A 14072-nucleotide genomic window follows, 5' to 3' on the forward strand; every position below is an offset into this window, starting at 1 on the left:
TTCATAATAGTCAAAACTTAGAAGAAACCAAGATGTCCATCAGTAGGTGAATGGATAAATATACTCTAGTTCATCCGGAAAGTGGACTCTTACTCAGTGCTAAAAGACTTTGAAAAACCTTGTAAGACATGGAAGAACTTTAAAATGCATATTAATAAATGAAAGAAGTCAATCCAGAAAGGATACATATTGTATTATTCTATCTATATGACATCCTAGAAAAGGCAAAACTATGGAAACAATAAAGGATTAATGGTTGTCAGGGGTTAGACTGCTGGAAGGGAGCATAAAAGATATTTAGAACAGAGAAACAGCCCTGTATGATACTATAATGATGGATATGTGTCATTGTACATTTGCCCACCCCATAGAATGTACTACAACCAGAATGAACCATAATGTAAAAGTATGGACTTTGGGTGATAGTAATGTGCAATGTGTAGGTTCATCAATTTTAATAAACGTTATCACTTTTGTGTGGGATCTTCATAATGGGAATGTCTATGCATATGTGAAGGCAAGAGGTATATAGAAAATATGTGGGCAGCCCGGGTGGCTCAGCGGTTCAGCGCCTGCCTTTGGCCCAGAGCATGATCCTGGAGTCCTGGGATCGAGTCCCAGGTCAGGCTCCCTACATGGAGCCTGCTTCTCCCTCTGCCTGTGTCTCTGCCTCTCTCTCTCTCTCTCTGTCTCTCATGAATGAATAAATAAAATCTTAAAAAAAAAAAAGAAAATATGTATCTTTTTAAAAATTTTGCTGTGAACCTAAAACTAGGGAAAAAAAAGTCTATTTGAAAAAAAAATGAAACAAAAAACAAAAAGAAAAAAAGAAAAAGAAACTTTGAACTTATGAGCAATTACTCCCCATTCATTCCCTGCTACCACCTGCCCCTAGAAAACACTAATTTACTTTCTGTCTCCATGGATTTGCCTGTTCTGGGCCTTTCTTATATAAATCAAACCATAAAATGTGAGCCCTGGGTGTCTTCTTTCTTGAACTTAGTGTAATGGTTTGAAAGTTCATCCATGTTATAGGCTGTATCAGTACTTTATTCCTTTTTATAGCTGAATCGTGTTCTATTGTATGGAAATACCACATTTGTTTACCATTCCTTACTTTATGGACATTTGTTTTCACTTTTTGGCTATTATGAATAATGCTTTCAAAACCACTCATGTACACATTTTTGAGAGCATATGTTTCTTATTCTTTTGGGCTTACATCTAAGATTGGATTTGCTGGGTCTTTTGGTAACTCAGTGTTTAACATTTTGAGGAACTTCCAAACTGTTTTTCACAATGGCCATGCCTCTGTATATCCCCATAAGCAATGTATGAGGGTTTGAATTTCTCCACATCTTTACCAGCACTTGCTATTGTCCATCTTTATAAAAAGTATTATTATTCTTATTATACCCATCCAAGTAGATGCAAAGTGGTATCTCACTGTGGCTCTGATTTGAATTTTCCTTGACTAATGATGCTGAGCATCTTTACATGGGCTTATTGTACATTTGCAAATCTTCTTTGGAAAAATGTCTACTCAAACCTTTTGCCAACTTTAAAATTTGGTTATTTGTCTTTTTTCTGTTGAGTTGTGTTATTTATATCTTCTGCATACAAGACTCTACCAGATATATGATTTGCAAATTCTATATCTTTAAGGTTTAGTGTCGGATTAAGAAGGAAGTAGAAAACAGCCTATCTTTATGGCATTTTAGTAATGCCACGAACCACTCCACTTTTACTTTCATGATTGATGATACCACTGAGCACCCTGCATGAGATGACTATACTTTCTTGAATCTCAAACTGTAGAGCATTCATTATGTTGTATATTTTCTACCCTGACCTGATATTGATGTACACTGTGTTTAATGAATCATATTTATCACACTCAGTTTTTCCATAGGATGTACTGTGTCTCTTAGAGTCATGGTCCAAGTGGGAAATGCAACAAATGGGAATAGAATCAGCTAGAAGGCAGGTGAGGGAACTCTGACAGGAAGGAGGAAGAGAGAAAACTTGAGCTGGATTGTCCAGCTGGGCTTTGCAGAGCATGCCAAATACTGGTGAAAACCAACAGTGGGCTCCTACCATCTGCATGGTGGCAAAATGACAATGTCTGCAAAACCGGAAATCCTCTCAACTTCAGATTAGCATCTGAATCAATTTCCAACTGATGGTTGTAACAATTTCCCCAGGCGTTGAACCCATGTGCATATAACCAGAGCCAAACATTCTAAGCAAAATAAAAAAGTGTTTATATAGACATTCTAAATGAAATTACAAATGAAAGTAAGAAGAGAAACCATCCTATGCAAATTTCTAAACTAATATCTTTGTTAAAAAAGGAAAATAATTAGACTTACACATGGTATTTAACCACTTACATTATAGCTTTTCCTTTGTGCCTTGCCTTGCTAATATTTCCAACATTTCAGCGCATGTGATAATTGGGCAGGATATGTCCTCAGGCAGTGGACGAGCCTTGCCAGGCCACAACCATCCCAGCAAACACTGGTGTGGAGGCTCACCTAAGGTAGAAGAAGTTACTTGAGGACACATCACAGGAGGCAGGAGGCAGCCAGGAAAATAAATAATTCCAAATATAGCTAATTTATTGTACAAACTGAAGTGTAAACATGAAACTATTATGTTTTTCTCAAACCACTGGTCCCAAATGCGTATGTCAAATTTTCCTTTTTTACCAAGTGCGAGACCTCTTAACAGGACTTCAGGTAGATTCCCTAACTTCTGGATCACTTTTAGGTATTCACTTTCACCCATTTAAAATCCATCAAGGGGCGCCTGGGTGGTTCATTGTTTGAGCATCTGCCTTTGGCTCAGGGCATGATCCTGGGGTCCTGGGATCAAGTCCCCACATCAGGCTCCCCACAGGGAGCCTGCTTCTCCCTCTGCCTATGTCTCTGCCTCTCTCCATATGTCTTTTATGAATAAATAAATAAAATCTTAAAAAAAAAATCCACCAAGTTTACATTTCCAGTGTATCTCCAATTCAGAGCTCTGTCCCTAATCACAGGCCATGCTTAGGTCTAAGGAGCTCTAAATGGGAGGGGGCCTAGCTTGTGCTTATTTCTAAGCACCTAAGATTCAATATTTGGTTTTAGGATGTCTCTTTTTATTCTGTTTTAACCCTTCCCTTCTGGTCTTGGAAGGTGGGGGGAGGGGAGGAAGTGTATTGGAAGGGCAAATTCTCAAAATTTAACTGCTTTGGTGTGGCTTGTCACAGCTTCTCTGGCTAAGATGGGCTGGCCATCCATATATTCTCATGCCAGCATCCAAAATGCTGGCTCTCACAGGTGACAATATTAGTTGGACACTGCCAAATCAGCTGATAACTCAGCTCCATGAAAGGAGGTTGTCCAGGCTTCCTCAATACCCCTACTTTCAGAACCCATAAGATATCCCATAGCTACCTGCTGCTTTCCCAGTGTTGACCCCTCTTGGGTGGGGTTTCAGGTACTCAGCTTATGCTTGGTACAAGAGCTGGAAAAATTCACATATCAAAAGTCACGTATTGAAACAAAGTCAGTGCTCACCTCAGATACTCTCAAATCCTTTTTTAGTATTTTTGTGTGACATCCCACCTCCTCCATATTTCTGAGTTCCATTGCTTTCAATAGCAACGCTGACTTTTCTTTAAAGGACTACCCTCAAGCTACTGGAGCCTACTTAAGTACCAAGGAGTTTATTTCCCCTGGGAGGTTGTTAACCAATAAACTGTCCAGCAAAGGAATATGAATGCCCAGCTCTTTTAGCTCAGTTTGAGAGGAATTAGAGGCTAAAACTCCAGAGCTTCCCTGCAGAATGTGTCTAAGCCCTACTCACTGTGGGACTTCCCGTCCCTTGTTTGGCTTTCTCCTCTTTCCAGTTCTGCTTCCCCCTCTCCCCAATTCCCTTAGTGGTTTCCCCTGGGAGTGCTTTCTTCATAAATCACTTGCACATAAATCCTGCTCCTTGGAACCTGACGCAAGAAACCTACCCTTGACAAACAGTTCGGTAAGGATGGAGCTCTGCTCCCCTTGCCCCATGCTAGTTAATTTTAATGTGTCAATTTGACCGGATCACTTGGTGCCCAGATTTATGACTGAAAATGACTTCTGGGTATGTGTGTGACCGTGTTTCTGGAAGAGATCAGCATTTGAAGGGGTGGACTGAGTAAAGCAGATGGCCTTCCCCAGGGGGAGTGGGAATCCTCCAATCCCATGAGAGCCTGAACAGAACCAAAAGGTGGAGGAATGGATGATTTGGCCTCTCTCTGTTTAACTGCTGGAGCTGAAATGTCGGTCTTCTCCTGTCATCAGTGCTTCTAGTTCTCAGGCCTTTAGACTCTGGATGAAATGTACATGGTCACCTTCTTAATTCTCAGGACTTCAAAGTATGCCACTGGGTGCTTGAGACAGGAGATGGGGCTTCTCAGCCTCCATAATAATGTGAGCCAATAACATAATAATTCTCTCTAGCTCTCTATCTCATCTCTCTCCTTTTATTTCCTATTGGTTTTGTTGCTCTGCAGAACCTTAACACACCTCCTCTCTTTACCCTGTCATCTCTTTCCTTTTATTAAAAATTTTTTTTTTACTTATTTGAGAAAGAAAGAGAGAGAGAGTGAGCAGGGTGGAGTGGGGCAGAGAGGGGCAGAGGGAGAGGGATTGGCAGACTCCCGCTGAGCATGGAGCCCAACATGGGGCTCAATTCCAGGCCCCTGAGATCATGACCTGAGTAGACACCAAGAGTCGGTCGCTGACCACGCAGATGCCCCCTGCCATCTCTTTTAAATGTTCTTTTTGATTAATTTCTGAGACCTGAGCAGCAGTTATTGGTCCTTCCTCCCTCCTTTCCTTTTTTTAATTCTTTTTTTTTTGGGGGGGGGGTGTTATTCTTCCCCTTTCCAAACTCCCATCTAGAATAAGCCCTGTGATGCCAGATTTCTAGTTCTTTCTCTCACAACACTCATACAATTGGGGGCGGGTGCTAAACTGTTTCAAGTTTTTGATGGACTGGTTGTCTTGATAGTGATGCTCTCCTTTCATTACTTAAAATGGTAATGTTATTAGTGCTGGGAGCAAGTTGCCATTTTTGACGAAAACAGAACGTGACAGGAATGGAAAAGAGGTTTCATGAAGGTCCACCTGTTCTGGATATAGATGATCAGGCTTCCTTGAAGGCCCAAGCTTCTGGCTTCCAATTCTACCCAAAAGAACACTTCAAAGCCGGAATCAGTTTCTAGAGCTAGCGGTGGAAGCCAAAGCAGTCCCCTCCTTTCCTCCTTCTGACAAGCCATCAGCAGTTTCTCTGATGGCTTGTATTAGTATTTACTAATGTCTGAAGCTCTGGAAAATAGAGTAGAAAAAGGGTAGAGTGACATGACAAATAAAATGGTAAGGTGACTAAACAGCCAACTTTTATTTGGTTTTTAGAGTTTGAGCCAAGTGATGCCTCAGGAAGTTGAAAGAAGAAGCCTGGACAACAATGGGATGATTAAAATGGCTACATTGGCAGGGGATGGTTCCCCTTGTCTCTGATACATAGCACTTATGAATGAAAGTGCTCTGCATCCCAGTGGCTCTCCTTTTGAACTGGCTCATCCATTACTGGGGTAATGATTTTCCATCTGGGCAACAGCAAAGCCAAAGGCTTATTACACAGGCAACATAAAGTTAAAAAGACATTATGAATAAAACGTTGGCTCATGACGGCTTTTGCCAACTCTTCTTCTGAGAAGACTGTCTGATGCCGACACGTGTTTATTACACTTAATAATGTTTACATAATTCTTCCTTGAGCTCATTAGAGCTGTCAGATCAGAAGTAAATGTGTTCCCCCCTCTGTTTATCTCTAAAGACTTCGCAGTCAATAAAGCAAGATGAATGACATCCAGGGCGCAGACAGCGTACTCTCGGGCTTTGCAAATGCTGCCAAGTTAAACCTTCAGTTCGAGTGGGCTCCTGGATGCTAGGACTGCATCTGATCAACCCCTCAGTTCTCTGAGCAAAAGAGTAGTGCTTCTACAACTTTAATGTGCTTGGAATCGTCCCAGGAGCTCGCTAAAATACTTACTGTTAGGTCTTGTCCCTAGAGATTCTGATTCCGTTGATTTGGGATGGGGCCCAGAAATGTGCATTTCTAGCAAGCTCTCGGGAGGTGCTGATTCTGTTCCAGCGTGGACCATACTTGCCCTGTTCTAGAGGTCGTTTCAATCATCTCGTTTGTGTGTGTGAGGGGGGATCCCCCTCGACAATTCGGGGCTTCCTAGTCTATGCAATGCATCAGCAGCAGCGGCCACTCCGGCAGCGGAGGCAGGAGCCAGGGGCAGCGGGAGCTGCGGGCGGCACAGCGCGCGTGCAAACCGCACGGGGCCCGCGTGGCTCTGGGGGGCTGTCGGCCAGCGTGGAGGGGCGGGGCCTGGCGCTCGGGGGCGGGGCCTGGCGCTCGGGGGCGGGGCCTGGCGCTCGGGGGCGGGGCGCCCGGCGCCGGCTCCCGCTGCCTGCTCTCGGCGGCGGCGGCGGCGGCAGGGGCTGAGGGCACAGCCAGCGGGCGGCGCGCCGCGGACTCCCAGGCAGCCCGCGGAAAGGTAAAGCCGGGAGAGCGCGCTGGCGGGGCCTCCTGCCGGCAGCGGCTGTCCGAGTCCCGGAGCGTCCCCGGCGCCCCGAGCTGCGTCTGGGCTCGCAGGGTATTTGCACAGCATCCCGGGACCGCTGCCGAGCCAGGGTTTTGCGTGTACTGCGGCGGGGCCGGGGCTGGGGGCTCGGGGTCCGCAGCGGGAGCCTGCGGCCATCCCAGGACACCGGGACTCGGAGACAACTTTGCGCAGCGGTCCTCTCCCAAGTTCCCTTTATTGCTATTGTCTTAGCGCCTCCCGGCTGACAGTCTCCCCGGACTCCAGCTTTGTTCTCGTCAGGCCAAACCCGCGGTCCCCCAGGGCGTGAACCCGGGAGTCGTTGGCAAGTGGCACCTGCCAGCCGGGTCCGCCCAGGCTCCCTTCGCATCCCCGGAGACCCAGGGCTGCCCTGCGCTGCGCGCCGGGAGACGTGGCGCCCGCGGGGGCGCGGTGCTCGCCCCACTCCCCGGCGTGGTCTGGGTTACCCGCTAGGGCGTGCAGCCTCTGGGAGGCGCATGATTTGGGGCTGGAGAAAGGGCGAGAAAAAGTTTGGAGCCTCGGCTGGGGCTCAGGAGCCGGCAGCGCTGGGCTGCACATGGCAGGAGTTGGAGAGAGCGCCGGGGGCTGGCGCCAGGCAGAGGGACACGGACGGAGGGGGAGCCCTGGAGGCCGGGCTTAGGAGCTCGACTGTCGCAGACGCGGGGCCAGGTGTAATTGCAGAGAAGGTGGGCGAAAAAGAGGCAGAGAACTGTACTAGGGATAGACGTAATTGCAGTGTACCTAGTGTGCACCCCCCCCCCCCTTTCAGGTGTTTTTTGGGAAAAAAAAAAAAAAAACAAAAAACAAACAAACCCTGCGCCATGGGATGCCTTCTTGAACCTGAACTCCTGGAGGTGGGGGACGGAGATGGGGGGAGGGATAAGTTTCACCTAGCTCTAGGGCTACTGGCTTTGAAAGCGAACAGGTGACAGAAGACTTCTGAGTGTGTGTGTGTGCTTGTGTGTGTGTGCGCGCGCGCAGCGGCGGGGGGATGCTGGACCGCCCGTGGAGCCCCCCCCGCCCCCCCGCCCCCAGCTCGCCACTGCGCTGAGTTTTCCTGTCCCTCCTCGCCCGAGGCTGCCAGGCGAGAGGCTAAGCGATGGTCTCGGAGTGGAGCAGACAAAAGGGTGCACTTGGTGCACCCTCCGAGGGCGAGGCGGCTGGTGTGTGTGTGTGTGTGTGTGTGTGTGTGTGTGTGTGTGTTTGTGTGGAGGGCATCCCCTTCCTGCCAGCCAGAGAGAAAGCAGGTAGCGGAGAGAGGAGCTCAGAAGGGAGAAAGGTGAGATGGAGCACGGGAGAAGAAACAACGGGAGGAAGCAGGAGGGCAGGGATCTGAAAGCATCTTGCCTGATGGGCTGTAAAATTATAAGTTAATCTTAAAAAAGAGATGTCGGGTGGGGACCCTGGAGCTAAAATTTTAGAGAATGGGGGCGCATTTAGTTTGATGAATAAAGGTGAGCGGTGTTCAAGGAAGTCTGAAACCAGCGCCAAAGTTTATTGCTGGTTTTAGCTAACCTCCTTGACACATCTTTCCAGCACCTACTCTGGAAGTACCTTTTGACTGTCAGAAAGAAGTAAAAGGCATATATACACAAATAAAATGCAACTAAAATGAAGTTTAAATGAAGCTTTGAGCAGGATTAAATGGCTTGTGTAACTGCTGAATGTTGCTAAAGTACTGTCAGGGCTATAAAATAGCCAGGCAAAAATAAAGGAAAAAAATAATTGTAACAAGAAAATGAAGGCTTTACAAGAACTTCCGTAATGAACACATAACAATTGATGGTATGATGCAGTAATTATTTTCGTATTTACGCCATTAACGATTGTAATTTAACGTTAATGTCCTGGTATTTTATTCCTTCTCATTTGCAGACAAAAGCACATCTGAGACACCATCAGGGAGTAATTTGGTAATATAAAGTCATGAATAGAAAACACTAAACCATGCTCAGAACTCTGACAACATAAAGCGTGAAACAAAATAACCTCATTTGCTGTTTATTATCTGTCTTTATAATTCTGTTTACCATCATTTGCATAAATGAATAGCTAAATTGTATAGTATATCCTTTTTAGGAAAAAAAATACTTGATGCTTATAGATATACTGGCGGGTGAGACTAGTAGGTAACCCTTATATTGAGCAAGAAAGGGATAGAAAAAAAACTTTGTGGGATTAGAAGTCATCTGGAAATAATCAGAATGCAAATTCAGCCTACTTTAGGCATTCTTATTTTATTTAACTTGGTGCAAGTAGTTTTTAACAATATATATGTAATTAGTCAGTGGGCAGCCCTTAGACTTCTTTCCTAGCTAATCTTAACCAAACCAAACCAAGCCAAACCAAACCAAACCAAAGTACTGTACCTTACATCATGCAACAATTTTGTTAACCTGAAAAACTCTTTTTTTTTCTATTTCTATGTCCAAAGGGTAAATTTTCTAAAATTGAGAAGGAAGGAATTTATTGGAGGAAGCTCAAAAACAAAATTCTTTCAGCAGAAACTTAAATTATTAACATTTTGAGACAAATAAACATCAGAGTTCACACATCTTAAAATGATTGTGGATTACTTTAACTTTAGGATCTTTGCTAAAAGTGCCTTACTCATATGATAAAGAGAACAATTAATAACTGTATTCAAAAGGCTCTGAAGTAACATGCCAGCAAAACAGCTGAGCAAAACATGTAGTGGTTGGGAGGGATCAGTCAATCACATGAATGTTTTAAAAAAAAATCCATTTATTTTTGTGAGGCACAGAGAATATCACAATGATTGAATGCCCTTTTCCCTTTCCATACAGATACACTGGTATCATGTGGAACAGCACATAAAATCCGTATTACCTGAGAAGGGATTCCATGTGGGAATAAGGACCTTGTATGTATTTTAAGCTCTGGGGAAATAAAATAGTAAGTGACAAGCAAGCTTTTCATTACGGTGGGACGGGTGGTTGCATAAGATTAGGGCAAGTTCTTATCAGTTTTGCTGGTTACAAACTTGGCAAATGCAATTTTGTGAACAAACTACATTTTGAGTATAGGTTTAATTACTCTTTTCACTCTTAAAGAAAGTCACTACTCCTCTATTACCACTTTTATATGATAAATATTTCAGAGGCTCCCCAATTTCTCTATATTTCTATTGTTCTTTAAATCCCTGTTCTGTAGAGAAGTTCTGTTTTAAAGGCTAGACAGTCTGACTTTTGGTTAATTCATGGATTTCTCTATTTTTTAAATATTTTATTTATTTATTCGTGAGAGACACACAGAGAGAGGCAGAGACATAGACAGAGGGAGAAGTAGGCTCCCTATGGGGAGCCTGATGTGAGACTTGATCCTGGGAGCCAGGATCATGACCTGAGTGGAAGGCAGATACTCAACCACTGAGCCACCCACGCACTCCTAATTCATTCATTTCTATGACACATTTACTCGGTCCCTATTATTAACTACCGGATATTGCAGTAGGTGCCAGGGATTCAAGGATGAGTTTAGACTCAGTCCTGGTACTTAGAAAGTGAGGGAGGCACTTATTGGATAAATACATGTAATAAAGTGCAGTAAGTGGCAGTCTATCCTAGGGCTTTGGAATGAGATAGACTGGGCTCAACTTTCAGCTCTGCTTCATACCAGCTGTGAGTCCTTGATCAAGTTTTTAGACCTCTCTGAGCCTCAATTTTATTATCTGGTAAATGAAGGGAAATAATACCTCTCTAGACCCCAGCATTGGGAAGATTACATGTCAACATATTTTAATCTCTTCCATCTTTTTTTGTTAAAAGACCTTATTTATTCATGAGAGACACAGAGGGAGGCAGAGACACATGCAGAGGGAGAAGCAGGCGCCCTGTGAGGAGCCTGATGGGGGACTTGATCCTAGGACCCCGGAATCACGACCTGAACCAAAGGCAGATGCTCAACCACTGAGCCACCCAGGTGCCCTGTCTTCCATCTTGAAAACAAACCCTGAATCCCACACTTCTCAACATCCCTCACTTCTTTACTCTATGTCCTTATCAGATTTCTGATGAGGCTTGTCTGTCTAAGCCGTCTTCACTTTCTCTCTCCTTTTTTGTGCATCCCACTCTAAAATGACTGCTGCCTCCACCACTTACAGAAACAACTTTGATTGAGATCAGCTGTGGCCACTATGTGGTCTGATCCAGTGAGCTGTATTCTTATTCAATTTCTGGGAGCATTTGAAAGAATTGGCTGGTCCCTATCCCTTCAAAAGTTACCTTTTCTTGGCACCGGTGACTCTGGTATGGCTTCTGTCACACTGTACATCTCTATTTTTCCTCATTAGGCTTTTATTATTTCTCAGCTAGCTCCTCTTTCTGTCTCCAAATGAAGATGGGAATCCTTCCAATCTTGGGAGTCTACCCTGGGCCCTCTTCTTAGCTCCCCAGCCTCCTCCTGCCTTTAAGTAGTTTTTTCCATTCTCATGGCTCTAACTCTTATCTATATGCTGACTCAGTTTATTTGTTCATTCCTGGCCTCTGAGCTCCAGAAGCATCTATTCAGCCATCTGCTTCTCTGATGTTTCCTAAGCATTTCCAACTTCTTCCGTTAGAAATTAAATCTGTATTACTTCTACCACAATACACCAAATTTATTCTTCCTTCAATCTTTCTCATTTGGGGGAATGGTACTACCATACATCCAGTTGTGCATTTCAGGATCTTTACCCCTTTGCCACCAACATGGCACCAACGTATTTCTTAATTCATCATGTACTTTGTGTTCTGGGTGGGTGTTTACCTGATACACACAGATAAACCTGACGGTATTGATAGTTTATAGTGAGTAACTCTTCTGATGCAATGCCCTGGCCATACCAGCTAAGATATATATATTACTGTTATTCCTGTATTTACCTTCCTATGTCCATTCCCATTTCAACCTATAGGGTCCAGGTCAATAACACCCCTCACCTATATTTGTGTCCAGATATCCAGATATGATAGAGTTGTAAATGATTAATATCACTCTTTAAAGTTAAACGGACTTGCATTTTGTATGTTGTATGAAATACATTTTAAACAATTGAGTGTTAGGACATTGGACATCAATAAAGAAAGGCATCTGCTTGGCAAGGTATCCCATCAATTTAATGCTAAGTGGTAGGATACCTTATAAGGAGAAAGTCCTTTAGGGGAAGACAAATATCCTTGGTTGGATTCTATACTGACATGACAAATTATGGAATTTTAGGTTGTCAACATTTTGCCAAATTTGGAATACCTTTCCTGCATTTAATTTTGGGAAAGGGAAGTCAGATAAAGTTGTAAGTAGGCTTAAGTAATTGTAATCTTTAATGGTCTGTCTTTCTGTTCGTTTCTTTGTGTTTGGCCAACAGAGTAGATTTAATCAAAAAGCTAATCTAGAAACGTAAGAGACTGAGTATAAGGCATGTTAATTGTGGATATACAGATTTTTTGACAAATAGAAAATGAAAGCAAAATAACTGGATGAGATGAGGTGTATGGTCAGTTCACCCCAGAACTGTTTGAAATTCCAGCCTTGTCCACTTTGGTCCACTTACAAGTGTTCTTAGCAAAACAAGCATCTTTGAGTATTCTTCACTCTGTATTCATTCCCTTTGGAGTTATGAAGTGTTACTTCAACAGGGGTGGCAATGATGTACATCCATGTTACCATGTAAACAAGACTCAAATGATCACTCCATGCTGTCATTGGAACTCAAAGATCAAGAAAAGTCTAAGTTTTAATTTTCTAGAGGTAGAGGCATTTCCCTTTATAAAAGAGAGACAGGGATGCAAGAATTGGTTCAATTGTAAATGCACTTCATATTCTCTGGTAGTTTTACAGTGCTGGCCCTGCCTTTAACCTTTGGATGACACTGGGCTGCAGTGTTGGCCTTCTAGGAATCTTCTTTACTCACTTCTTTCTTGCTTCTCTCTCACTAGTATTTCCTTCCCTCTTCAGTGCTTCTCTTTTACTTCACTTTCTCTTAGTCCTTTCCTTTCTTACTCCCCTTCCTCTTTCCCTCATCTTTTGTCTTTTTTCATGTTCTTTTTATAAGCAACACCAAACAGAAGAGAAAGATCTACATGAGTTTTTGTCCCTGCTCTTATCATCACGGTAGGATTTAATTTACCACGTTGCCCCTGCCTTTTGTACTTGGCGGTCTTTGCAACCATTACCTCAGACTTACCTCCAGAATAAGTGAGATACCTTAAGGTATCTTAAGATTCTTGCCCCGTTTCCCCTCTGACAACAAATAAACATGTAAGGTGGAAGAAAGGGATTGGTAAATTACCTTGTGGATCCATGCTACGACATTCTAGAGTGACCTTTTCTCAAGAAGTAGTCTTTATTACCAGGTGATAGAAAGGTAGCAAAGCCTGCTTCCTGAGCCCAGGTACCATTTTGGAAGATGCATGTCCATCTTCACAATGATGATGACAGCTAGAATAATGGCCTAAATGACAGTGACTAATATCTATTGAGTGTTTGCTATGTGCCAGACTCTGTGTTAAATGTTTGATATGTGTGGTTTTATTTATTCCTCACTCTCAGTAGGCCTGTATTATAGGTGAGGAAACATTAAACAAGGTTAAATTACTTAAACAAAGATTGCAGGATTAAAAGCATGGGATTGACAACTCAGATCTTCTGAGCTGTCGTGCTCTATACTGCAAAAGAGGCACTTCCTCAGCAGCACCCAGATCCTGTATCTATGAATACATTCATATTGAGTGAGCTGCTGGAATGCTCCAAAGCCATAATATCAAAGAGATGATGTGTGTGGGGTGTGGCATTCATTGGTCCCATGGGTGCAACTGGTATAGATCAGTTGGGTAAATCTTAAGGTTAGATATTTCACAGGAAAGCATGGTAAAAGCAGCTCATCATAATCTGTCTCTCTAGTGTGATTAGTGGGGAAGCCTAAAAACTAGTGGGATTTGTAGAGTGAGATAACATTAGCACAACAGGCTTTGGAAGAATCTTAAGAGATTTAAGTGGCTCCCTGCTTTTCTTTGTCACTCTCAAGGCAATGTGCTTGTTCATTTTGGGGTACACATAGTCTTCAGTGAGAATGAATGCTATAAAACACTAGGTTTGAGCAGAGGAGAAATAAGAGGTCATTATGTAGGTGAAATGAGCCTTGATCAAGGAGTGATCAAACAGAGGTGATTGCAGTTAGTGTTCTCTTTGATTCTTCGCAGAAACCATGCTCCATGATGTTATACACAGAGAGGGACTGAGTATAAAGGAGACAACCATTGGCATTTGGTGTTGAATGTCTTACAAGGGACTCTAAAATGAATCCTGTGCTCCAACAAAGTTCATTAGGCAACTTAGTTTGAATTGGAGAACATGGAGAACACGGGCAGTCAGAAAACATTAGTATCCCAGTAACTTCCTGATTGCTGAC

General features: G+C 43.4%; 1 protein-coding gene across 1 annotated transcript in view; it reads left to right on the top strand.

Annotated features, from left to right (window-relative positions):
• Positions 1 to 6514: 6514 nt before the first annotated feature.
• Positions 6515 to 14072, top strand: part of RARB (retinoic acid receptor beta) — a 725134-nt gene continuing 717576 nt past the window's right edge. The window contains exon 1 of the mRNA XM_072793005.1: positions 6515 to 6598. The gene's annotated coding sequence lies outside the window, so the exon portion shown is untranslated. The remainder of the gene's footprint in view (positions 6599 to 14072) is intronic.

The sequence above is a fragment of the Canis lupus genome, chromosome 22 (assembly GCF_048164855.1).
Source record: "Canis lupus baileyi chromosome 22, mCanLup2.hap1, whole genome shotgun sequence".
NCBI lineage: Eukaryota > Metazoa > Chordata > Mammalia > Carnivora > Canidae > Canis > Canis lupus.